General features: G+C 44.6%; 1 long non-coding RNA gene across 2 annotated transcripts in view; it reads left to right on the top strand.

Moving 5' to 3' along the window:
• LOC122692018 overlaps positions 1 to 25,532 on the top strand; it is a 59,505-nt gene that overhangs the window by 16,432 nt on the left and 17,541 nt on the right. Inside the window, exons 2-4 of one of the 2 annotated variants that reach the window (XR_006340560.1) lie at positions 1,507 to 1,626; positions 4,181 to 4,296; positions 4,779 to 4,894. This is a non-coding gene — a long non-coding RNA (uncharacterized LOC122692018). Of the gene's footprint in view, positions 1 to 1,506; positions 1,627 to 4,180; positions 4,297 to 4,778; positions 4,895 to 25,532 lie in introns of those variants that run through there. The other variant, XR_006340559.1, reaches the window with a different exon arrangement.

Genomic DNA, 25,532 nt, shown 5'->3' with positions numbered 1-25,532 from the left:
CATAAAGGCAGAGACAAACATATATTCCCATCGTGTTTTTCAGAGGGAGGGCTTTTTAAAAAAGTACCAACCAAGGGTTTGCTCTCAGGTTCTAGAATTTTATATCTAGAACTGTGATCTTTCCTCTCACTCTGATTAAGTCCCAGGATTTTTCTTCTCTGAAAATAGCCCTTTAACATCCTGGCTTTATGCTGATAACCCCAGAAAAAGCACTGAGTCTAGAGCTATCTTTACTTCTCTGGATTCACGCTTTCTTGTTTCTGGGGCTGTAAGGATATACTTAAGGCACACTCTCTCCTTCAAGACTGGCCCAACCAAGAGGAAATGTCTGGGGCCCCAGGCCTCCCCCGCTCTCATTGAATTAGAGTGCTAGTTTACATACAATTAATTGTACCTATTCATTTTTAAATTAATTATACCCTGTCCCTAGCATTCAGGGACAGCAAATTCAATTACTCATTAATCTAATCATTACTGCTTTTATTCAGAGAACACTGAAGGTCTGTTTTTTTAAATTAGTTCATTTTTGGTTGCACTGCGTCTTCATTGCTGCGTGTGGGCTTTCTCTCACTGTGGCAAGAGGGGGCTTCTCATTGTGGTGGCCTCTCGCGCGCTTGGGCTTCAGCAGTTGCAGCCTGTGGGCTCAGTAGCTGTGGCTCTCAGGCTCTAGAGCTCGAACTCAGTAGTTGTGGTGCGCGGGCTCCACGGTTGCCTTGTGGCTTGTGGAATCTTCCTGGACCAGGGATCGAACCCATATTCCCTGCATCGGGAGGCGATTCTTAACCACTGGGCCAGCTGGGAAGTCCTGAAGGACTGTTAATATCCTAACACCAAGGAATGTCTCTTATGGGCTGAACTGTCTCCCTCCCATCCCCACCCCCAAATTCATGTGTTGAAGCCCTAATCTGCAATACCTTGAAATGACTTTATTTGGAGATAGGACCTTTAAAGAGGTGATTAGGTGAAAATGAGGCCATTAGATGGGTCCTAATTCAATCATGATTGGTGTCCTTACAGGAAGAGGAAATTTGAACACACAAAGAAACATCAGGGATGTCTGTCCACAGAGGAAAGAAGGCAGTCATCTACGAGCCAAGGAGAGGCTCAGAAGAAGCCCTCCTGCCCTCAGCCTGATCTTGGGCATTTGTCTCTGGAACTATAAGAAATGAATTTCTGTTGTTTAAGCCACCCAGTCTGTGGTTACTTTGTTATGACTGCCCCAGAAGGCTAGTCCTAGCATCTCTGACGCTATGATTTCAGGCACCATCTTGGCCTCGAGGGAAGAAACCATGATTTGACACAGGAGCCTTGTCAAGGCTATTCCAAAAAACCAAACAACAACAAACAAAAAAAGGAAAGAAAAAGCAAAAGCTAACCAAATAAATAAACAAAAACCCAAAACACCAAGCTGTTCCCATCACACCCATCGTGCAGCCTGGTTTGGCAGACAGACTTCTGCCCAGGCCTGGGATGTTTCTCACTCATGCATCATGTTTCTTTTTCCAGGGCCCTTCTGCTCAGGAATGAAGCCGAGGATGGGCAGCATCTCGGGGCTGCTTCAGACTCTGCAGATGACTTGGCTTAGAGGACCTGTGGGATGTGCGGAGAAGGAGAACCGGGGGAGAGGTGAGAACAGCAGGAGCTAGGGAGGGGGACGAGGGACAGGAACACTCTCTCAGGCTTGAAACCAGATTCTCTGAATAAGTGTGGGTGAGGAAGGCATTTTCTGAGGTCTAGAAACACAAGGGGAAATGCAGGAAGGGAGTGATGTCCGATGAGTTCACGACTAAGTGAATCAGAGGTGGCGCAAGCATCCCAGCCCTCCTCTGCCTCTCTTGATTACCTTGGGAAGCTGATTCAGTCATATATATTCGATTGCATTCATATTCATATTGCAATATGAATATGCATGTGCAATATTCATATTGCATCTATTCACCTTTACTATTTCCCTTCCCCTGGCTTCATGTATGACAAATTCATTCTCTCATTGGAAAAATATTTTCTGAGCATGGTGGATGTGTTGGGCACGTGGCAGTCTCTGCCTTCATCCAGCTCCAGATCTGGGAGAGCAAGCGCTCAGAGTGAGTGTTTCACCAAATGGCTTAAAAACTTAAACCTAAGATGTGACACCATAGAACTCCTAGAAGAAAGTATATGCAAAATATTCTCTGACAAGTTGTTGCTGTTCAGTTGCTCAGTCCTGTCTGACTCTGCAACCCCATGGATTCCAGCATGCCAGGCTTCCCTGTCCTTCACCATCTCCCAGAGCTTGCTCAAACTCATGTCCGTTGTTGCCATCCAACCATCACCAGTCGGTGATGCCATCCAACCATCTCATCCTCTGTCATCCCCTTCTCATCTTCTTCAATCTTTACCAGCATCAGGGTCTTTTCTAATGAGTCAGCTCTTCACATCAGGTCACCAAAGTATTTGCTTTCCAATGAATATTCAGGATCAATTTCCCTTAGGGTTGACTGGTTTGATCTCTTTGCAGTCCAAGGGACTCTCAAGAGTCTTCTCTAACATCATAGTTTGAAAGCATCAATTCTTCATCACTTAGCCTTCTTTATGGTCCAAATAAAAACAAACAAATGAGACCTAATCAAACTTACAAGCTTTTGCACAGCTAAGGATATTGTAAACAAACAAGCAAGCAAAACCCCAAAAAGACAACCTATGGAATGAGAGAAAATAGGGCTTGCAGTAATATGGGGTTTACATGGGGTTGCAAAGAGTCAGACATGACTTAGCGACTGAACAAAACAAAAAACAAGGATTTTAGACTCTCCCTGAAGGACATGGGAATCTACAGAAAGATTAGGCTGGGGAGCAACAACTAGATCACAAATGAACTGTACAGCAAGATTTGAAAGGTTGCTGTTGTATTCAGCAACATCTTATGGAAAAACTTGAACGAACTTTTTGGGCAACTCAGTAGTACAGGTGAGAGATGATGGTGATTTGGACGAGGGTAGCTTCACGGGGAATGAGAGAAGTGACAGATTTTGAACCTCTGGAACATTCTAAAGGGTCTGATATGGAGTGAGGAAGTGGGAGGAGCTAAGTGTGACTCCCAGATTTCTAGGGAGACTAAAGAGTCAGAAGAGAAGAGAGAAGAGGATCTAACTGTTACTCTAGGAGGTCTGTCAAGGGGAAGAAGGAACTTTTTTTAAGAGCATGGAGAAGGAGGGGCTTCTCTGGTGTCCAGTGGTTAAGAATCCATCTGGCAATGCAGGGGACCTGGGGCTGATCCCTGGTCTGGGAATCTCCCACGTGCCATGGGGCAACTAAACCTGTGCTCCATAACTACTGAGGCTGCACACTCTAGAGCCCATGTACTGCAGCAAGAGAAACCACTGCAATGAGAAGCCTGCCCGCCTCAGCTAAAGAGTAGCCTCCGTTCACCACAGCTCGAGAAAGTTTGAGGAGCAACAAATACCCAGCATAGCCAAAAACAAACAAACAAATAAAATTATTAAAAAAAAGAGTAGCCCCTGCTTGCCACAACTAGAGAAAGCCCATGCACAATGACAAAGACCCAGCACAGCCAAAAAATAAAATAAGTAGATTTAAAAAAACCTGGGTGAATCCTAGACAGCGTATTAAAAAGCAGAGACATTACTTTGCCAACAAAGGTCCATACAGTCAAAGCTATGGTTTTTCCAGTAGTCATGTATGGATGTGAGAGTTGGAAAGACTGATGCTGAAGCTGAAGCTTTAATACTTTGGGTACCTGATGTGAAGAGCTGACTCATTGAAAAAGACCCTGATGCTGGGAAAGATTGAAGGCAGGAGGAGAAGGGGACAACAGAGGACAAGATGGTTGGATGGTATCACTGACTCAGTGGACATGAATTTGAGCAAGCTCCAGGAGATGGTAAAGGACAGGGAAGCCTGGCGAGCTACAGTCCACGGGGTCACAAAGAGTCGGACATGACTTAGCGACTGAACAACAAAACAAGAAGATTTAAAAAAAGAGTGTGGGGAAAGAATAACAATATCTGGAAACAGCATTGAGTTGCTAAGGGATAGCAGAGTCTAAAGATACTAGATTATCAAGCTTGGCCACATGACCTGCTTTAGCCAATGAAATATGGACACATCAACGTATATCTCTTTTGAGCTGAAACTCCAAGAGCCAGCTCACGGCTGTTCACATCTCTTTTCCCTCTGCCAGGAGATCGGTGGTGTTTTAGACACTGCTCCATCAGTCTGGGTGAAGAAAGGAGCATGTGGAGAAGAACTTGAGCCACCCAGGTTGGACATGGCGCACAAGGGAGTCTCTGCCTTTACGTGAGTCACTGGGATTCCGGTTTGTTTGTTTCCGTGGCATATCCTGGTTACTTCCCTCTCCTCCTCCAGACCTTGAGGTGTTTGGCGAGTGGGCGGATGAAGCGCCTTCAGTTAAGATTGTGGGGATTATCTCTGGAGAAGGATCTGGTGTCAGTTAAGGTAAGAGTCGGAGGGAACATGGAGCGAAAGGCTTACAGGGGTGGCAGTGGCAGAATCTGGGAAGGAGGGAGGGAGGCAGGAGCAGGCAGAGCAGAGAACACAGAGACTGATGGAGACGAGAGAACCTGAGAGGACGAGAGGAGCTTGTGCTGGGGGAGTTATCGAGGGAAACAAAAGATAGGGAACATGATGAATTTGGTTATGACATTCCTCAGGGGGCAGTGGGCTCTCAAGTTCAGAACCACATATTGCTTCAAAAAAACCCACCCTATCCACTCCCTCTCACCTCTCTCTCTTAATGTTCATCATCACTTTCATCATAGTGGGCGGACTTCTCAGTTGCTGGTGTCCTGAGACAATGTGACTTCCATGCTACAAGAGCCTGGCCTGAGTTGTTCATCACTGTACCCTGAATGCTGAACACAGGGACCCAGCTACCTGTGAGATGAATGAAGGAAATTTACGGATCCATCCTATTCATCATAGTCTCTCCCATCAGTAAAGGGTGGTTCTTAGCAATCTGTAAGCCTAAGTTTAGCTCTTGGCTTGTGTTTTTCTGTCTTAGTCATTGTGGGCAAATTACCCAACCTCTCAGACTTTGTTTTCTTAGGTTTAGAATGGGATGCTAGGGACTTTCTTGGTGGTCCAGTGACTGAGACTCCACCATCCCAGTGCAGGGGGTCAGGGTTAGATTCCACGTGCTGCAACTAAAAAAGATCCCACATATCTCAACGAAAACTGGAGATCCCAAATGCCACAACTAAGACCCAGCCAGAACTTGCCCTGCTACACCTTAGAAGGAAGTGGCTCTCTCCGCTAGAGAGGAATGTGACTCAAAGAAATACCCAGAAAAAATAAAGGAAAGAAGGAAGAAGGAAAGAAATATCTAGCAGGCATGGGAGTTTTCTACAGCTCCTATAACAAATTATGACTGTCTCACTTCTCACACGGTTTGCTGAACCCAGGATAGGCCAGGCGTGAGCGAGGAAGCTGGAAGAAAACTCGAGGAGCCGTAGAAACCGCAGACATGTTTATTCTTTCCGGGCCACAGCCATGACGTAACCTTCTCTCCGAGCTGACGCCGCAGCCGTAAGAGCAGCCATGACGTAAAGGCTCATACCTGCAAGGGTCTTCCAGGTGGAGCTTATATAGCCCCACAGACCAAAAGTAGCCCTTGGTCAAGTGAGTACCTCGTGATGCACCTGTGCGGTGCTTTAAGTAATCTCAGCTGTTACATAATCATTATTTACAAAATGTGGGGCAAGAGCGAGAGGCCAGGGGTGAGAGCGCCTGACCACGCCATCTTGGCTAATTTGCTCTTTCCCTGAAACCACAAACTTAGTGGCCTCTAACAACACAAATTTACTGTTTTGCAATTCTGGAGGTTGGAAGCCTAAGATCACTCTCATTGGGATAAAATCAAAGTGTCACAGGGCTGCATTCCTTTTGTGTGTGTGTGTGTGTGTAATTTATTTATTTATTTATTTTGGAGTATAGTTTCTTTATAATGTTGTGGTAGTTTCTACTCTACAGCAAACCCATGTCTCTTGCATCTCCTGCATTGGCAGGTGGATTCTGTAGCACTGAGCCCCCTGAAAAGCCTCATTTTATACTTGAGCACATCTCAATTCAGACTAGCCATGTTTTAAGTGCTTCATATTGAGAATATTTTGTTGGACAGTGTAGGTCTAGATCCTAAACTCTGCAACGGCCCCAGGGCCTAGAACAATCCCTGGTCAGTGGGCATTCAGATTTGGTGGACATAGAAATTTATGGACTGCTCTGTTCAGGTTTAGACTCTCTTTCAAAAGCCTTGGACCACTGACCCAAAGAAGGAAGCCTAACTGGGGTATGTGTGCGCGCTGTCATTTGCATCTAATTTGCATACTCCCTCCCAGGTGTGCTTGCTCTCCAGTCAGCTTCTCTTTAGTGGTTCCCACTGGGTCTGCTCTTACCCGGGCGGCTTTTTTTCTTTAGGCCGAGCTGTGCTATGCAGCTTTCAGGATCTCTTTTTCCCCAACCAGGGAGATTGAACCTGGACCACGGCACTGAAAGCCCGGGATCCTAACCACTATGCTACCAAGGATTAGGATTCCAGGCAACCTTGAAAAATGCACCGTTGAGCTGTGCTTAGTCCTGCCTGGAAGGAAAAGGACAGAAAGGGGACGCTGCATGGAGCCAATTCCCTGGGGACCTTCAGAGGTGGGTGGGTCAAGAAGAAACTCCCAAACAGGCCTCCCAAGGCCCTTTGTGATCTGGCTCTGCTCCTTGCTCACCTCCAGCCTTAGCACGTTGTTCTGGATTGGAACATGCCCTCCCCCCTTTAAAGCCGTACAGTGAAGCCCTGATGCCCAAGTGTGACTGAGTTTGGAGATAATTGAGGTTAAGTGAAGTTAAAAGGCTGGAGCCCTAACCCCATAGGACTGGTGTGCTTATTAGAAGAGGAAATGACACCAAGGGCCTGTATACCCAGAGAAAAGGTCTCGTGAGAACACAGGGAGAAGGCGGCCGTCTGCACGCCAAGGAGAGAGGCCTCGAGAGAAACCAACCCTTCTGGCACCTTCATGCTGGACTTACAGAACTGTGAGAAAATCAATTTCAGTTGTTTAAGCCGTCTGGTCTGCAGTGCTCTGTTATGGTAGCACCCACCTTGGCTCTCACCAATCCTCAACGTTGCCCTTGACCTCCTCTCTGTCAGCTTTCCTGGAATAATCCAGCAGTCCTTCTTTTGGAGAAGAACATTTTTTTTTTTCTGGGTGATGAACAAGAAGTAGCAGAGCTAGCTGCTCGTCTGGGTGCATTGAAAGGAGACAAAACTGCCTCTTAACAAGTAAAAGAGACAAGCGGGAGTGCTCCCTCTATGCAGATTGCTGTCAATCACTGAACACATCACTCCTTTTAGTTCTTAAAACAAAACACTATGGGGCTTCCCTGAAGGCTCAGTGGTAAAGAATCTGCCTGCCAATGCAGGGGACACAGATTTGATCCCTCATCCAGGAAGATCCCACATGCCTCGGAGCAACTATTGAGCCTGTGCCCTAGAGCCCAGGAGCTACAGCTACTGAAGCCCATGTGCCCTGGAGCGTGCTAAGTTGCTTCAGTTGTGTCCAGTTCTTTGCGACCCTATGGCCTGTAGCCCACCGGGCTCCTCTGTCCATGGGATTCTCCAGGCAAGAATACTGGAGTGGGTTATTATGCCCTCCTCCAGGGGATCTTCCTGACCTAGGAATTGAACCCATGTCTCTATTGTCTCCTGCATTGGCAGGTGGCTTCTTTACCACTAGCATGCCTGAAAAGCCCCCTGGAGCCCATGCTCCACAACAATAGTGTAGCTTCTATTCTCCGCAACTAGAGAAAAGCCTGAGCAGCAGCGAAGACCCAGCACAGCCAATAAATAAATGAATAAAAATTATTAAAGAAAACACTATGAAGTGAGTACCATAGACCATATTCCCATAACTCTAACAGCGTACATCTACACTCTGTCTAAAGTCTCAAGCACTGTGCTCTGAAGCAAACACGCATCATCTCATTTAATCCTCACTGGGACAGAGAAGGTAGGAACCATCATCACCATTCATATCCTGTACATGAGGCAGGCAGGCCCTGGGCAGTTCAATCATTTGCCCAAGTCTTCAGAAATGGGCAACTGCCAAACAGAGCAATCTGACCCCAGAGCGCTCACCCCTGCCCACTGAACTCTGTGAGTCAGTGGAGAGTCAGGCAACCATAAACTTGCCCAAGGTTACAGACTTCCCTGGTGGTCCAGTGGTTGAGGCTCCTCCCTTCCACTGAAGGAGGCACAGGTTCAATCCCTGGTTAGGGAGCGAAGATCCTGCATTCAGGAAAATGATGTGGCCTAAAATTAAAAAAAAAAAAAAAGAAAAGAAAAAATCTTGCCCAAGGTTAAATAATAATCAATGGGGCTGTACTGGAATTTGACTTTTTATCAAAAGTGGTGTCACATTCACTCAGCGGTCATTTGATGGTTGTCCATACTAGCAAAGATACTGTGCCCAAAATGTGGAGTCTGAAGACCAAGACCCACAGTTGCTGCCTAAAAGGAGGATCTGAATAGTGTAAAGATGGTCGTGCAAATAGCTATAATCCAACTACCTCACTGTTGTTGTTCAGTCACTAAGTTGTGTCCGACTCTGCGACCCCATGGACTGCAGCACTCTAGGCTCCACTCTCCTCCACTATCTCCCAGAGTTTGCTCAAACTCACGTCCATTGAATCAGTGATACCATCCAACCATCCCATCCTCTGCCATCCCCTTCTCCTGCCTTCAATCTTTCCTAGCATCCGGGTCTTTTCCAGTGAGTCGGCTCTTCCCATTAGGTGGCCAAAATATTGGATCTTCATCTTCAGCATCAGTCCTTCCAATGAATATTCAGGGTTGATTTCCTTTAGGATTGACTGGTTTGATCTCCTTGCTGTCGAACGGACTCTCTAGAGTCTTCTCCAGCACCACAATTTGAAAACATCTGTTCTCCGGTGTTCAGCCTTCTTTATGGTCCAGTTCTCACATCCGTACATGACTACTGGAAAAACCATAGCTTTGACTATATGGACTTTTGTTGGCAAAGTGGTGTCTCTGCTTTTTAATATGCTGTCTAGGTTTGTTATAGCTTTCCTTCCAAGGAGCAAACATCTTTTAATTTCATGGCTGCAGGCACCATCTGCAGTGCCTGGAGAATTCCATGGACAGAGGAGCCTGGCGGGCTACAGTCCATGAGGTCACAGAATCAGACACGACTTAGTGATTAACTTCCTGGAGGAAGGTATTGAATCCAATGGGATCCTATAAACAGCCCAGAGTTTGCCTTGGAAATCTTTCTTCACAAGGCAATTTATGCTGGAGAAAAACCAAATAAGACTGGTCATAAATCACTTGATTAAAAAAAAATTGCAGTAGAAAGAGAGGAGGGGAAAAAACAAACTCACTCTCTTAACCACATAACCACATAAGGATCTTAATAACCTTCACATTTAAGAACAGCCTAAGTAAATTATTACTGATTTTTTTATCATCTGATATGACTGTATAAACCATCTCTAACTTTTAAACCAACCATTGCTTTTCATTTATGGATTTCATCTAAAAATATGCCAAACCTTAAGAAGAATTCAAGTATAAATATCTTTAACAGGAAAGAAAAACTAACAAGTTTCATTAGCACTGGGAGTGTTCTTATCTTTTTTCTCCTTGGGTGTTAAAAGCTGGAGAACAGTAAATACTGTGGAATTCAAGAACACATTTGCCTCAACATTGTTTTTGGCCTTCAAATCCAGGAGGATTTAGCCTTCAAATTAACACGTGATGGATCAAAAACTAACTTCCATTCTTAAAGGGGAGGCACATATTCTGATCTTCTGTTTTTCTCTAAAAAAGAGATTTATGTGCTTTTCAACCGATGAAAGTGTTAGTCACTCAGTCGTATCTGACTCTTTGTGACCCCTTGGACTGTAGTCCACCAGTCTCTTCTGTCCATGGAATTCTCTGGGCAAGAACACTGGAGTGGTAAGCCGTTCCCTTCTCCAGGCGATCGAACCCGGGCTGCCTGCCTTGTAGGCAGATTCTTTACCATCTGAGCCACAGAGCTTTTCAATAGAAAAGGCAATAGTATGTTCAAAGCATAGCAACTTGAGAACATGATTTGCTTTAGGAAACTCAAAGATTTCTGTATTTCTGGAACATAAAGTTCAGGAAAGGAGATGAGACTTAAGCTGTAACTGAAGTTAATTTTGAAGAGCCCCTTCAGTTCAGATCAGTTCAGTCACTCAGTCATGTCCGACTCTTTGCGACCCCATGAACCACAACACACCAGGCCTCCCTGTCCATCACCAACTCCCGGAGTCCACCCAAACCCGTGTCCATTGAGTCGGTGATGCTATCCAACCATCTCATCTTCTGTTGTCCCCTTCTCCTCCCGCCTTCAATCTTGCCCAGTATCAGAGTCTTTTCCAGTGAGTCAGCTCTTTGCATCAGGTGGCCAAAGTTTTGGAGTTTCAGCTTCAACATCAGCCTTTCCAATGAACACCCAGGACTGATCTCCTTTAGGATGGACTGGTTGGATCTCCTTGCAGTCCAAGGGACTCTCAAGAGTCTTCTCCAACACCACAGTTCAAAAGCATCAATTCTTCGGCCCTCAGCTTTCTTTATAGTCCAACTCTCACGTCCATACATGACTACTGGAAAAACCATAGCCTTGACTAGATGGACCTTTGTTGGCAAAGTAATGTCTCTGCTTTTCAATATGCTGTCTAGGTTGGTCATAACTTTCCTTCCAAGGTGTAAGCCCTTTATGTTATAATAAAAAGTAGGAATTTTACCCCGATAGGCTGGTAGGCAGTGAAAAGGAACAGACTCTCTTTCTTTGTCTATTCACCACTCAACTCTGCATACTGGTCACCAAATGCGTGGAGGTTTTCCCCATACCAAGAAATTCTCCGATCAGGCACTTCCAGTGGTTCAGTCCCTTCCAGTGCAAGGGACCCAGGTTTGAACCCTAGTCAGGGAACTAAGATCCCATATGCCGTGGGGCTACTGAGCCTGCACACCACAACTAAGACCTGACGAAGCCAAATATATGTATTTTAAAGAAGTTCTCCACTTCTCTGGGGACACCAGCTGGATGTTTTAGAATTCAATTCAGTTCAACTCTGACACCATCTACCTGGAGTTGGCCTGAGATCCCAGTTTAAGGGCTCAGTCCCACAAGTCTAACCCCCAACTCTCAAATACCTATTGCAACTAGTGGGTCCTCAGGTTACCTGCAACATCTGTCCAAGTTGGCTACAAATTAGGGGTTCCCACGACACCCCCTCCTCAGGTTCAATGATTTGTTAGAACAGCTCAGAGAATTCAGGAAAACAGATACTTACTAGATGACTGGTTTATTATAAAAAGATCCAACTCCAGAATGATTGAATGGAAGAGATGGACAGGGCAAGATATGGGAGAAGGATGCAGAGCAAACATGCAGAGGGCATGCCACACACAATCCCGCCCTCCCTCCCCCCGCCCCGCATGAGCAGAAAGCTCTCAGAACCTCCTAGAGTTTTTCATGGAGGCTTCATTACCCAGCCATAGTTGGTTAAATCATTGGCCTTTGGTGATCAATGTCCAGCCTCTCTTCCTTCCCTGGAGGTGAGGGGCGTGGAAGGCTGAATTCCAACCCTCTGATCACAGGATTGGTTTCCTAGCAACTGTCCCTCATCCTCAGCTTTCCAGCAGCCACTTCATCACCAAGAACTCAGGTGTGGTTGAAAGGGGCTTGTTATGAAGAATAAAAGACACTCACTTAAAAAAAAAGATTTATTTACTTATGTTTGGCTGCACTGGGTCTTCATTGCTGCACACGGGCTTTCTCTAGTTGTGGCGAGCATGGGCTACTCTCTGTGGTGTGAGCGCTTCTTGTGGTGGCTTTTCTCGTGGCAGAGCACGGGCTCTAGGCACACAGGCTTCAGTAGGTGTGGTGCACTGGCTCGGTAATTGTGGCACATGGACTTAGTTGCCGTGTGGCATGTGGGAGCCTCCTGGACCAGGGATTGATGTATGTCTCCTGCATTGGAAGTGGATTTTCAACCACTGGACCACCAGGGGAGCCCCTCCTTTCACTTTTATTGCTCTTATCACTTAGGAAATCCAAGGGTTTCAGAGAATCTGTGTCAGGAAAGGGCACGAAGACCACATATATCTTTCTTAATATCACAACATCACAGGCAGCTATTGAAAACATATTGGCAAGAGAGTGAAATGATCAGTCATACTTATTTATAAAGTTTCTCTTGATAGCAACCCTGAGGATAGACTGTAAAAAACCGGGAAGATCATGAAGAATCAATATCAACTATGAGGTTATTGTCTCCGAACTCCCAATCCGCCCTCCTCTGCTCTGCTTTGTGATGCTGAGCTGGGAAACCACATTTCATTTATTCAGAATTTATTTTATTTCTGGCCACCCTTGGTCTTCGTTGCTTCGAGCGGGCTTTCCCTAGTTGCAGGGAGCAGGGCTACTCTCTTGTTGCAGCTGGCAAGCCCTGGAGTGCAGGCTTTGTCTACCCGTAGTGGCGGTATACGGGCTTAGTTGCCCTGCAGCACGTGGGGTCTTCCCGGATCAGGGATCAAACCAGCGTCACCTGCATTGGCAGGCAGATTCCTAACCACTGGACCACAGGGAAGTCTAGGGAAACCACATTTCTGCTTTGCCAGATGGGTCTATGTTAGACCCTGGCAATGGGGTTTGCGAGTAGATTACAGAAGTAAGGTGATTGCCAGGTTTGCCCTGGGTGTCCCCAGTTTTAGCAATGAAAGTTATGCTTCCTGGGAACCTCTTTCCAGGGTGGTTGGTCACCTTATGCAGAAGCGACTAGCCTGCTGTTCTTGTGAGTGTTACCTCAGCAACACTTCTTCACTCTGGTGGTGGTGGGGATGGAAGCAACAGCAGCAGCATTGCCTGAATCCAGTTTGTAGTTTTCTAACACTTGCAAAGGGCTTCCCTGGTACCTCAGTGGTAAAGAATCCTCCTGCCAATGCAGGAGACCCAGATTTGATCCCTGGGTCGGGAAGATACCCTGGAGAAGGAAATGGCAACCCACTTAGGTATTCTTGCCTGGCCATTGCCATGGACAGAGGAGCCTGGTGGGTTACAGTCCATAGAGTTGCAAAGAGTGGACACGACTGAACGACTAAACAATAACAGCAACAATGGCAACACTTGCAAAACCAGTTTCATCAGAAACATCAGCTCCAGCTGGCTGGTGCCCTTTCTTCCCATCTCTGTTCCCCCAGCTCTAGGTCTGGTCCCTGCTTCCTGCAGTTGCTACTTCTATGCTGTCTTAGAGGTGTGGTCCTCAGAGTGTGCTCCCCAGAGCACCAGCATCAGTATCTGCTGGGAACTTGTTAGAAACACATCATTCTGGCCCCATCCCAGATCCATCAGACTCTGGTGATTGTCCTCTGTGGTCCGCCTTTTAACAAGTCCTCCAGGCAGTTTGGCTAAGGTTTAAGAACCACTGCCTTAGGGACCTCTTTTTACCCTTGCAGTTATCTAGATAACAACTCTGTGCCAAGTTGGCAATTCCTTATATTACAGTCCATATGTTCAATTCTCCCTGTTAAAGTAACTGGTGTGGTTTCACTATCCTTCCTGGATCCTGACTTGTTATGAAGAATAAAAGATACTTCTTTCACTTTTATCACTCTTATCAGGAAATCTGATAAATGTTTTAGGGACTCTGTGTCAGGAGAGGGGACAAAGACCAAATATATCTTTCTTAATATAAATCACAACATCACAGATAGACTAATCCGGACTCCGCTGCAATAATACAAGTTATAGGACTTCTCTGATTGTCCATTGGTTAAGAATGTGCCTGCCAATGCAGGTGACAAGGGTCTGATCCCTGATCCGGGACGATCCCACATGCTGAGGGGCAACTAAGCCCGTGCACCATAGCTGCTAAGCCCGCACTGTAGAACCACGAGCCACAGCTATTGAGACCACATGCTGCAGCTGCTGAAGCCTGCACTCTAGAGCCTGTGGTCTGCAAGAGGAGAAGCCACTGCAATGAGAAGCCTGCACACTGCAACTAGAGAAAGTCTGCACGCAGCAACAAAGATCCAGCGCAGCCAAAAATAAGTAAATAAAAAAAATTTATAGACGAAGACTGTCCAAACTAGAGTAGTAGGAGTGGGGTGGAGAAGAGGTGACACCCAGAAGATATTTAAAAGTTCTGGATTACTATTTGAGCGGAGGGAGGCCAAAGATCTAGGACTGTTCCCACTTTCCTGGTCTGGGCTGCAGGTGGACTGTGGTGCCAGTCCACAAAACCCAGGCACTGTAGGAAGAGGGATGGGGTGATGGTGGTGGAGATGATTGATTTGCTTTGGGATTTGATCAGGTTTCAGTTTGGCAGTTGGTTTTAGGGCCTTGAGCTCAGGAGAAATGTCTGAACAGGAGAGCTGGGAATGATCTAAGGTGGCAGCTGACTCCATAGACCTGGCTAAGCCTCTCCAGAGAGATAGGCAGCCAGGAGAAAAGATCCGCTAGCCAGGTGTCATAGGATTAGAGACCAGGACACACACTGGTGGGAAGTTATAGAAAGTTGAAGGGGCATTTCCCTGGTGGTCCATTGGCTAAGACTCTGTGTTCCCAATGTAAGGGTCTCGGGATCCATCCCTGGTCAGGGAACTAGATCCCACATGCTGCAACTAAGACCCAGAGCAGCCAAATAAATAAATTAATTAAATTTTTAAAAAATGAAAGAGAGGGAGGGCTGAGGGAGGTTCATAGTGGGTCAAATATAATGGACCAGCCACGGAAGTGTATTAACCAGTTTTGTGGTTTTTTTCCCCTATATCCTGATGTTTTGACATCTAGGGCCTTGCTGACCCTGGAAGGCCTACCCCTGCCAGGACTAGCGAGTTCCTAGAGATAGTCAGTGATTTTCTTTGGAGCATGCTTTTCAAATGCAAACCAACCAATCTCGAGCTCACAGCCCCCTCACCTGCTCTATTTGGCTCTCACATTCCAGCCACTCTCCACCGGCTCTCATCACCCCCTGGGCCACGTGCCAGAAAACACGGGAGACCCTATGCCTCCTTACTGCACAAAAAGTAGCAATCTGGGCACTCTAATTGCACCTTGCTTTTTTTTTCTTAACTGTATCTTAGAGATCACTACACACAGACACACACACATACACATTCTTACGTATCTGTACTCCTAATAGATCTTATTTCCTTTTACAGCTGAATAGTATTCTGTTTTTGTGGATGAAGCATAGTTGATTTAACCTCTACTCCATTCATGGCTGCGTCAGTGTTTTCTCGTTTTAAAAACATTAATTAAGTATTGTGGCTGCGCCATGTCTTAGTTGCAGCAAGTGGGATCTTCGATCTTTGCAGCATGTGGAGTCTTTAGTAGCAGCAAGTGAACTCTTAGTTGCATCATGTGTGATCTTAGTTCCCTGACCAGGGATTGAACTCTGGGCCACCTTCACTGGGAGCGAGGAGTCTTGCCACTGGATTAAGGAAGACCCCAGTTTTGTTTTGTTTTGTTTTTAAGATCCCAGTTTTTTGCTGTACTGAAGAGGCACATTTGTATGACATTTTTCTGTGCGTCTTTACATTAGAATCTTAGATGTGGGATTGCAGGTGTCAAAGGGTAAATTTGCTAAATATTGCCAAATTCTCCTCCATGGAGGTTTGACTTGTTTTTCATTCCACTAGCAAGGTGTAAGGACCCTGGGTCCTCACAGCAATGCCAACAGAGCGTTGTCAAACCACCTGGAGTTTTGCTAATTTGATAGGTGAGAAAAAGGATTTCAGCATGGTTTGAATTTGTGGTTTTTAATGATTACCTGGGGAGGTTGAGCATATTTTTGTGTATGTAGGGGATATTTGCATTTCTTTTCATGTGAACTTCCTCTTCGTATATCTCACCCACTTTCAATAGGTTTCTGGGTCTTTTTTGCCTCCATTTTTTAGATGCTCTTTATATTTTAGAGATACTAATCCTTTGTGATTTTAGTTGTAAATTTTTTTTTCCATTTTGTCATCTGTAGTTTTTAGTTTGCCTATGGTGGGTTTATGTTTTGAACCTGTGAAAGGTTTTCATTTTTGCTTGGTCATTTAACAAAATGCTCTTTCATCGCCTCTGAATTTTGATGAACCATTTGGCAAATATACCCCACTCCCACACTCTCAGGTCATTAGGAGACTCACTAGTGGTTTCTTATTTACGAGACTGTATTTTTCCACTTAGGTCATTGATGCACTTTGAATTTAAGCTGGTATCCTGTGTGAGGAACAGACTCAAGCTTGTTTGTTTGTTTGTTCATCTAGTTGATCCAATAGCACTAAATTAAAAACTTCCCTAAAGTTTCTTCCTGAATTAAAAAAGTATTACATGATTGCATAAGTTTCCATAAGCAATTGTTTCTATTTCTGGATTGATCTGTGTGCGTAACTGATGCATCCACGATACATTGTTTTATATTGTCTTTAATATCTGTTTTCTCCCCCCTCCTCCTTTTTCAATTTTTCCCCCCACATTTGCCTGCTGTACTTCCAAATGAACCTTATAATCAAGTTGCCTGGCTGTAGGGAAAAAAAAACCTGATGACATCTTTATTAGACTTGTGATAAACTTATAAATGAACTCAGAGCCCTGACCTCTCTATAATGTTGGCAGCCGTTTGTTTTTTTTTTTTCCCTTTCCATCCTTGGTATCCATGTGCCACCTGGTGGCCACTGTTCACAACAGCAATTATTTTCTCTAAAGAAGCTGCTCAAAATAATAAACGTTTGTCATCTCACACACTTTCTGTGAGTCAGGTATTAGAGGATGGCTTATCTGGATGATCCTTGCTTGAAGCCCTGGGTCATCCTCACTGTGAAGGCCTCACTCATCAGAAAGCTTGAATGGGGCTGGAGGAATCCCCTCAGCCTCTTGGCCAGAAGTGTCAGCTTCTCCCAGGTGGCTCAACAGTGAAGTATCCACCTGCAATGCAGGACACACAGGTTCAGTCCCTGGGTTGGGGAGATCCCCTGGACAGAGGATCCTAGCAGGCTACAGTCCATGGGGTCGCAAAGTCTCGGACACAACTGAACACAGCACACACACACCTCAGTTCCTCACTATACGGCCCTCCCCAGAGTTTCCTTAGGACCTGCATCTGGCTTTCCCTCAGGGCAAGTGGACCTGAGGTAGGAGATAGATGGGCCTCCAGTCAGCTGTCAAGTGGAGTAAAACTGAAGCTTTGTTCTCACACAGACTTCCAAGGACAAAGCTAGTGACAGAAGCTGAGCTCTAAGTAAAGAGATAAGATGACCACTGCTGAGGTCAAGGAAAACTTCCCTTTGTGCACATGAGCAGGAAGACTCCTTGGGGGTCAAAAAGGAACGGAGCCTCACCCCATAATAAGTGTAGGTGTGTACCCACAGGTCTCTGTGGTGGGATCCTTCTTAACAAAAAATTGTGCGGGCATATTGGAGAGGGTTCTAGGACTAGTCAGGTGTGAAAAAAAAACACAAGATAATCAGCCTAATGTAAACAAAGACTTGGAAGGACTGTCCTATATAAGTGATTTAAATCACCTCTTTACTGTGCTTCTCAGCACTTCTCTCCAGAGATCAGACCCAGAGGGAGTGAGGTGGAAGCTGCAATACTAGGTAATTTTAGACTTACAGGAAGTTTGCCGCTAGTACAGAGAATTCCTGTGTATCTCTCACCCTGATCCCCTTGATATTAATACTATAGTAGAGTGATCAAACGCTATTATAGTATTAATATAGTATTATAGCAGAGGGCTTCCCTGATGGCTCAGCTGATAAAGAATCCGCTTGCTATGCAGGAGACGCAGGTTCAATTGCTGGTTGGGAATATCCCCTGGAGAAGGGAGTAGCAACGCACTCCAGTATCTTTGCCTGGAAAATCCCATGGACAGAGGAGCCTGGCGGGTTACGGGTCTGTGGGGTTGCAAAGAGTTGGACACGGCTGAGCGACTAACACTTTCACTTTCAGAGTGATCAAACCCAGGACATTAACATGGCACCATATCATTAATTTAACTACCAGCCTGCCTTGAATTTTAACAGTTTTTCTGCTGATGTCCTTATGTTCTAGGATCAAACCAGGATCCTACACTGAGTCGTCAGGTGCCCTTAGCCTCCGAGAGTCAGTGACAGTTCCTCTTCATTTCCTTATCTTTCATGACCTTATTCATTTATTTGGCTGCTCCAGGTGGGCCATGTGGGATCTTTTGCATCATGTGGGATCTTTGATCTTCGTCGTGGCCTGCAGAATCTTTAGTTGCAGCAAGATCTACTTTAGTGGGATCTACTTCCCTGATTAGGGATTGAACCTGGGCCCCCTGCACTGGGAGCATGGAGTCTCAGCCACTGGACCTCCAGGGAAGTCCCAGCTTTGACACTTTTGAGGAGAGCTCTTTTATTAAATGTCCCTCAGCTTGGATTTGCCTGTTTTCCATGGTTGAAATGAAGTAATGCATTTTTTGGGGGGGCCAGGAATACCATACAAACAATGCTGTGACTTTCTCAGTGCAACGTGTGAGACATGTCACCGTGTCTTGTGGGTGATATTGACCTGAGTCACTTGGTTAAGGCACAGTCTACTGCACATCTCCACTGTAAAGCCACTGTCTTTCCCTTAGCAATTAAGAAGTATCTTGGGGAAGATACTTTGTGACTATACAAATCTTGATTCTCCTCAGACCTGCACCTACAAATTTTAGCGTGGATCTGGTCTGTAACAGTTGTTACTGGGCATTTGCCTAATAGTGATTTTGCATGTCCCTTTCTCCTTCTACGTCTGTTAGTTAGAATTCTATTGAAAGAAAGAGCCATTCCTTCTCCCCATTACTTACATATTTGACTATTTACTTAAATCAACATGAACTCATGGAGTTTTGTTTCACTCTGTGGATTAAAACCTCATATGAGGAGTCTTTTACATTTTTTACAACCGGCTGGATATGAAACAGTATGCTGTCATAGTTTTATTTTATTTATTTATTTATTTTAGTATGCTGTCGTAGTTTTAATGAGAATGTTTCTCAATATTGAATTCTAGTGAGGTTGGGCATCTTTGGCTTTTTCCATTTGTGATGTCTAGGAAATGCTTATGGCAGCTTTTTTTTTATGGTTTTTAAAATTAAAAAATTTAAAGTCAAAGTATAGTTGACTTACAATGTTTCAGGTATACAGAAAAGTGATATATATGAATATATATGTATGTATATATTTGTTTCCATTATAGGTTACTACAAGATATTGAATATAGTTCCTTGAGCTATACAGATCCTTGTTGTTTGTTTATTTTATATATAGTAGTGAAAGTGAAAATCACTCAGTCTTGTCCGACTGTTTGCATACAGTCCATGGAATTCTCCAGGCTAGAATACTGGAGTGGGTAGCCATTCCCTTCTCCAGGGGATCTTCCCAACCCAGGGATCGAACCCAGGTCTCCCGCACTGGAGGCAGATTCTTTACCAGCTGAGCCACCGGGGTATGTCTCTTTTAATCCCCAATTCTTAACTTATCCCTCCCCCTTTCCCTTTTGTTAGCCATAAGTTTGTTTTCCACCAGTGTATCTGTTTCTGTTTTGTAAATAAGTTCACTTGTATCATTTTAAAAAATTCCACATATAAGTGATACCATATGATATTTGTATTATATATCTTTGATTTAATTCACTTAGATAATCTCTAGGTCCATTCATGTTGCTGCAAATGGCATTATTTCATTCCTTTTTTTATGCCTGAGTATATTACTCATTGTATGTATGAACCACATCTCCTTTATCCATTTATCTGTTGATGAACATTTAAGTTTCTTCTATGTCTTGGCTATTGTAAATAGTGCTTCTGGCAGCTATTTTTTTATTTTCTTGTCTCTCTAGGTCGGGATGTCAGGCTCACAGTACAGATACAAGTCTATATCTTGCAAATAGGCCTAAAATACATTAGGGCTTGTTTATGTGTTAAATGCAACTTCTAGGTTTTATGTTCCATCCATATGCTGATGAATCCTGTTGCGCTTTGACACTGAAGCACAGCTTGAAGTGTTAGACATGTGCGGAAGGGAGAGAGGGGCATGAAGTTTGGGTGGTGGAGTATTTGAATTGTGATGCAGGTACAACATAGACCTTAGTTGACCCCACAAGGGGCTCTGGAGTATAGATAACCCGTTAGAGAGACTTTCCTGGTGCTCCAGTGGTTAAGAACCTGCCTTGCAATGCAGGGGACACCAGTTTGATCCCTGGCCAGGAAGCTGAGATCCCACATGCTACAGGGCAGGTAGGCATGTGTTGCAACTACGGAATCCATGCGCTGCAACAAAAGATCCCACCTGATACAGCCTAAATAATTAATTAACATTTTAATAAAGATAACCCATTAGAGCTTTTCCCTATTTGGCTCTAATTCCTGGGCCTTATGTGTTTTCACTTTCACTTTCATTCTCCCACAAAGGACTTAATGGAGTTTTCCAGAGGTTACGTGTGTGATGGTGTCATTACTCTGCCCGCTAATGGAATATGTGCACAAATTTTTTTTTTTTGGTGTGTATATTTTTTTTCCATAATAGCTTTATTGTGATAGTGATATAATTCACATACCATAAAAATTGCCTATTTAAAGTATTACTATCCAATGGTTGTTAGTATGTCCACAAAGTTATGCAACTATCACCACAATCAATTTAAGAAAATTTTCTTCTTTCTGCACCAAAGAAACCCGACACCCATTATCAGTTACTCCCTATTCCTGCCACCCCTAACCCCCGGCAGTGACTAAACTTTCTTCTCTATAGATTTGCTTATTCTGAACGTTTAACATAATATGGAATCATTCAGTATGTGGTCTTTTGTGCCCAACTTCTTTTACTCAGCATAATGTTTTCAAGGTTTATCCACATTGTAGCCTATATCAACACCTTGTTCTTTTTTATTCCCAAACATTCCATTGTACGAACAGACCACATACTTATCTAGTCATCAGTTGAGGGGAATTCAGATCGTTTCCACCTTTTAGCTATTCTGAGTAATGCTGCTATGAGCATTTGTGTACAAGTTTTTATGTGAGCATATGGTTTTATTTCTCTTGAATATATGTGTGTGTGTGTGTGTGTGTGTGTGTGTGTGTGTATACCTACAAGCAGAATTGTTGGGTAATATTAACTCTATGTTTAACCATTTGAAGAACTTCTAGACTGTTTTCCAAAGTGGCTGCCCATTTTACATTCCCACTAGTGATGTATGACGATTTTGATTTCTCTACATCTTTGCCGATAACTATCTCTTTTTGGATTATAAGCCATCCTAGTGAGTGTGAAGTGGTATCTCACTGTGGTTTTGATTTGTATTTCTCTGGTGGCTAATGTTGTTGAGTACCATTTTTGTATTTCAAATTTCTCAGTTTTAATATCTAATGTAGTAAATATTGAGAGATGGAATGCAAACAGATGTGCATTGGGATCCTCAATAATTTTTAAGAGTGTAAAGATTGCTTAAAGTTTAGGCTATCTTAATACCATGAAGTTTTGAGAAGTTTTGGATTAGGGTTTGGATTTACCAAACCCACTTGACTCCTTGGGCACAAAAGACACTTGGCAAGTGTCATCAGTCAGATATTGACTCAATAATTCTGTTTAATCATCTACCCACAAACTTCAGCAGCTTCAGCAAACAGCCTCCTGATCACCAGACTGAGGTCAACTGCAGTGTGTCTGGTATAGAGCAGACTTTGGTGGGTGACTGTGCGCCAGCCTGCATGTTTAGCTGGGCTTGGCTCTGAGCCATTGGTGGGATTCAGGCTTATTCTGTATGTGTTCATTCTGCAGCCCAGGCTGAAGGGGACATACTTTTCTCAAGGGCCATCACTAGAGTATTTAAAGCCTTTGTGGGACTTCCCTGGTAGTCCAGTGACTAAGACTCTGCGCTCCCAATGCAAGGGGCCCGGGTTTGATCCCTGGTCAAGGAATTCGATCCCACATGCTGCAATTAAGAGTTTGCATTCCTCAACTAAAGACCCTGCATGCTGCAATTAAGACTCAGCTCAGTCAAATGAATGCATAAATATTTTAGCATAATATAAAACCTTTGTGTGCCTTTGTCGCTGCTGACATATCTCCCTTGGCCAAAGCTATTCATGTGGCAAGGCCCACTATCAACTGGGAGGGAAACTAAACTCCACCCCCTGCAGAAGTGGGAGGAGCCAGTGTTTGCTGATGCCAAACCCCAACCTCAGGGCAGAGGCTCTGCACTCCAGTATCTGCTTGGCTGGTTTCCTTTTTCAGGGGCAGAACTGACTTCCCCTCACAGAGCATCACTCATGCAGGACACCTTCCTGTGCCTGGTTCCTGTCCTGATACAGCACATTTCTAGAGCTGGCTGGTGAATGCAATAGGTTGTGTGTGTGTGTATGCATGGGTGCATGCTCAGTCGTGTCTGACTCTTTGCAACCCCATGGACTGTAGCCTGCCAGGCTCCTCTGTCCATGGGATTTTCCCGACAAGAATACTGAGGTGGGTTGCCATTTCCTTCTTCAGGGACCCTATAAGTCATCTGCTGCTAAAGTTGTAAACTGGGGATCTGCAGGCCCACACTCTGTTTTTCAGAACTTCACTTGGGTCTTCACTGGTGGTCCAGTGGCTGAGACTCTATACTCCCAATGCAGGGGAGGCATATTCCATCCCTGGTCAGGGAACTAGATCCCGCACGCTGCAGCTAAGAGCTCGCATGCCACAACTAAAGATCCTGAATGCCCCAAAGAAGATCAAAGATCCTAAGTGCTGCAAATGAGACCTGGCTGGCCCAAATAAATAAATAGTACATATCTTAAAAAAAAAAATTCACACACCCAGATTGGCTGTTTTCACATAAAATCCCTATCTCTGTCTTATCTCGAAAAATTCTAAAATCTGGCCCACGTTCCCCCATGGTGACAATTGATTGAGCTGAGTTGTGATCACCAGCCTGACATTTTCATTTGCCCCAACCCCCATCCCTCCTTATTGCTTACACCTGTCTTTCTTCATCCACTTACCTTTTCTCCCTGTCCTTCTTGAGCATATATGTTTTTAAAGCTGTGGTAAGATACACATTACATACAATTTTACCAATTACCAGGTTAACCACTGAAAAGTGTGCAACTCAGTGGCATTGGGTACCTTTATAGTGGTGTGTAGCCATCACCACTGTCTAGTTCCAGAACCTATTCGTCTCTCCAAACGGAAACCTGGCAACCACCAATCTGCTTTCTGTCTCGATGGATCATAAATTATCATGAATTTTTAATCACTGCTCTAGATAAACCCTAACTAATTTGAAAATCAACATACATAGCATGATTCTATTTGGGTTACAATGTATTTGTATATGTGTCTGTAACACTCAGATGTGGTCTGCTGACGGGTAGGAAAAAAATGTCTGAAAAAAGGAATGCCACAAGTTCTAATCAGTGATGACCTCTAGGGGTTGGGATCAGAAAATTGTCACTTCTGCTTTGCATAATTAATAGATAAAGAGATGAGAGTGTAGTGAACTTTTGCTTTATGTTTGTGTATTCCTCCCCCTCTCCCACCCTGTATAAGAAGGAAGAAGTACAGAAATACATCTGGGGCTATTTCAACTATAAATAGTGGAGCCTGCCCTACATATGGCCTGCTTACAAGTGAGATAACCAAATAAATCCCTTTTATTTTAAACCACTTGATTCACATTATTCCTGCTGTTAGCTCCCTAACTGATATTTTTATAATGACTGTAACAAGCAGGTGCTGTCATCCTTTTCTACAAAAGGAGACTTGTATCGAGAGATGGAAAGTCACTGTTTAGAGACACCAGCTAGCAGATGCACAGTATTTTTTCTTGTCCCAAATCATTTGCAGCTGGGAAAGGGTGAGGAAAAAAATGGCAGAGTCACCTAGATGAGATCCTTCCCTCACTTGGGCTCTGGGTCTAAGAGAGGGTAAAGCCCAAGTCTTGGGTTACTCATGAGAAGGGCTCACACTCAGGGCTGCTGACTGATAAAATGTGGCTCTGGGCTGCATGGTCTGGGAGAGAATCCTCCTCCTTTTACCAGGCTGGAGTCTATGCAGTCGGTGTTCTTACTGGCGCCATACTGGGGCCAGCTCGTAGCATCTAACTCAACCCCAGGCTCTGGCAGGAATTGGGGTGGCAATGAAGGGTTGCCTGACCTGGGTATGGACCCCTCCCAATGATGGATGTCTGGAGACCACTTCCATCCCATTCGAGAGGGGAGGAAACTCTCATAGACAAGGGCATGGGCTTGCCCAAGGTCGTTGAGGTAATTTCTTTGGAGCTAAGACTAGAGTCTATATCTCCTCTTTCAAGTCCTTGGGTTTTTTAAAATTTCTTTTTAAATATTTATTTTTTTAAATTTATTTATTTATTTGGCTTCGAGAGGTCTTGTTGCAGCACACAGGATCGTCAGTCTTTGTTGTGACATGTGTGATCTAATTCCCCAATCAGGGACTCAGTCTGAGCCCAAGGCATTGGAAGTGCAGAGTCTTAGCCACTGGACCACCAGGCATGTCCCTCAAGTCTTTGGTTTTTTTACACTCAAGTGACTCTAAAGACAGAGAGCAAGTAGCTTGTCCTTCCTCTCCTCTCCTGAAGGGTTATGGACGATGCATGGGAAGAAAGAGTGGAGAGAGAGAAACAATAATAATAGTAGTGCTTAGATAGTGCTGACTTTTATAGGCACTGCTTTAAGCACCTTACCTTCTGTGTTTTACCTAGTTTAACCCTCATGAAGCAGTAGTTATTACTGTCCTCAGCTCCACTTGACAGATGAGAAAACTGACGCACAGAGAGGTTATGTAACCTGCCCCATGCCACAGAACTAGTAAGTGGTTGGGCCAGGATTTGAGCCCCGAAAGTCTGATTTCAAATTCCATAAGTCAAATCCCAGTAAGTATGCCCTGGCCTCACAGAGTTCTACTTCTTATCTGCTCTAGTAAACCAGAGATCTGAGACTTCTGCCATCATCAGGGTACCGTTTTTAGTAACACTTGGTGCTACTGCTGCTCACTGAACTTCTGCTTTGTGATAGGTGCTCTCTGTATGGTCTATTTTTTTTTTTTTAGAAACACCTGAAAAGAAGGTATTTTATTCCCCCCTTTAAGTTGAGAAGACTGAGGATATTTGCTCGGATCAAATATTTAATTGAGGAAAGGGCTTCTTTTCTACTTTGGTGGACTTGGATGCAAATGAGATTTCAAATAAAAGACAGGTAGACGTCAGAGTGAGGCTTCCCTGGTGAATCAGTGGTAAAGAATCTGCCTGGAATGAAGGAGGCACGGGTTCGATCCCTAGGTTGGGAAGATTCCCCTGGAGGAGGGCATGGCAACCCACTGCGGTATTCCTGCCTGGAGAATCCGGCGGACAGAGGAGCCTGGTGGGCTGCATGCAGTCCATGGGGCCCCAGAGAGGAGGGCACGTGGTGTCAGTTGGACATGACTGAAGTGACTGAGCATGTACATGCACACGTAGACCTCAGACCAGCAAAACTTCAGCTGACGG

The sequence above is a fragment of the Cervus elaphus genome, chromosome 4 (assembly GCF_910594005.1).
Source record: "Cervus elaphus chromosome 4, mCerEla1.1, whole genome shotgun sequence".
Taxonomy (NCBI): domain Eukaryota; kingdom Metazoa; phylum Chordata; class Mammalia; order Artiodactyla; family Cervidae; genus Cervus; species Cervus elaphus.
The sequence above is the reverse complement of the archived record's forward strand: the minus strand, read 5'-3'. Positions and strand labels throughout refer to the sequence as shown.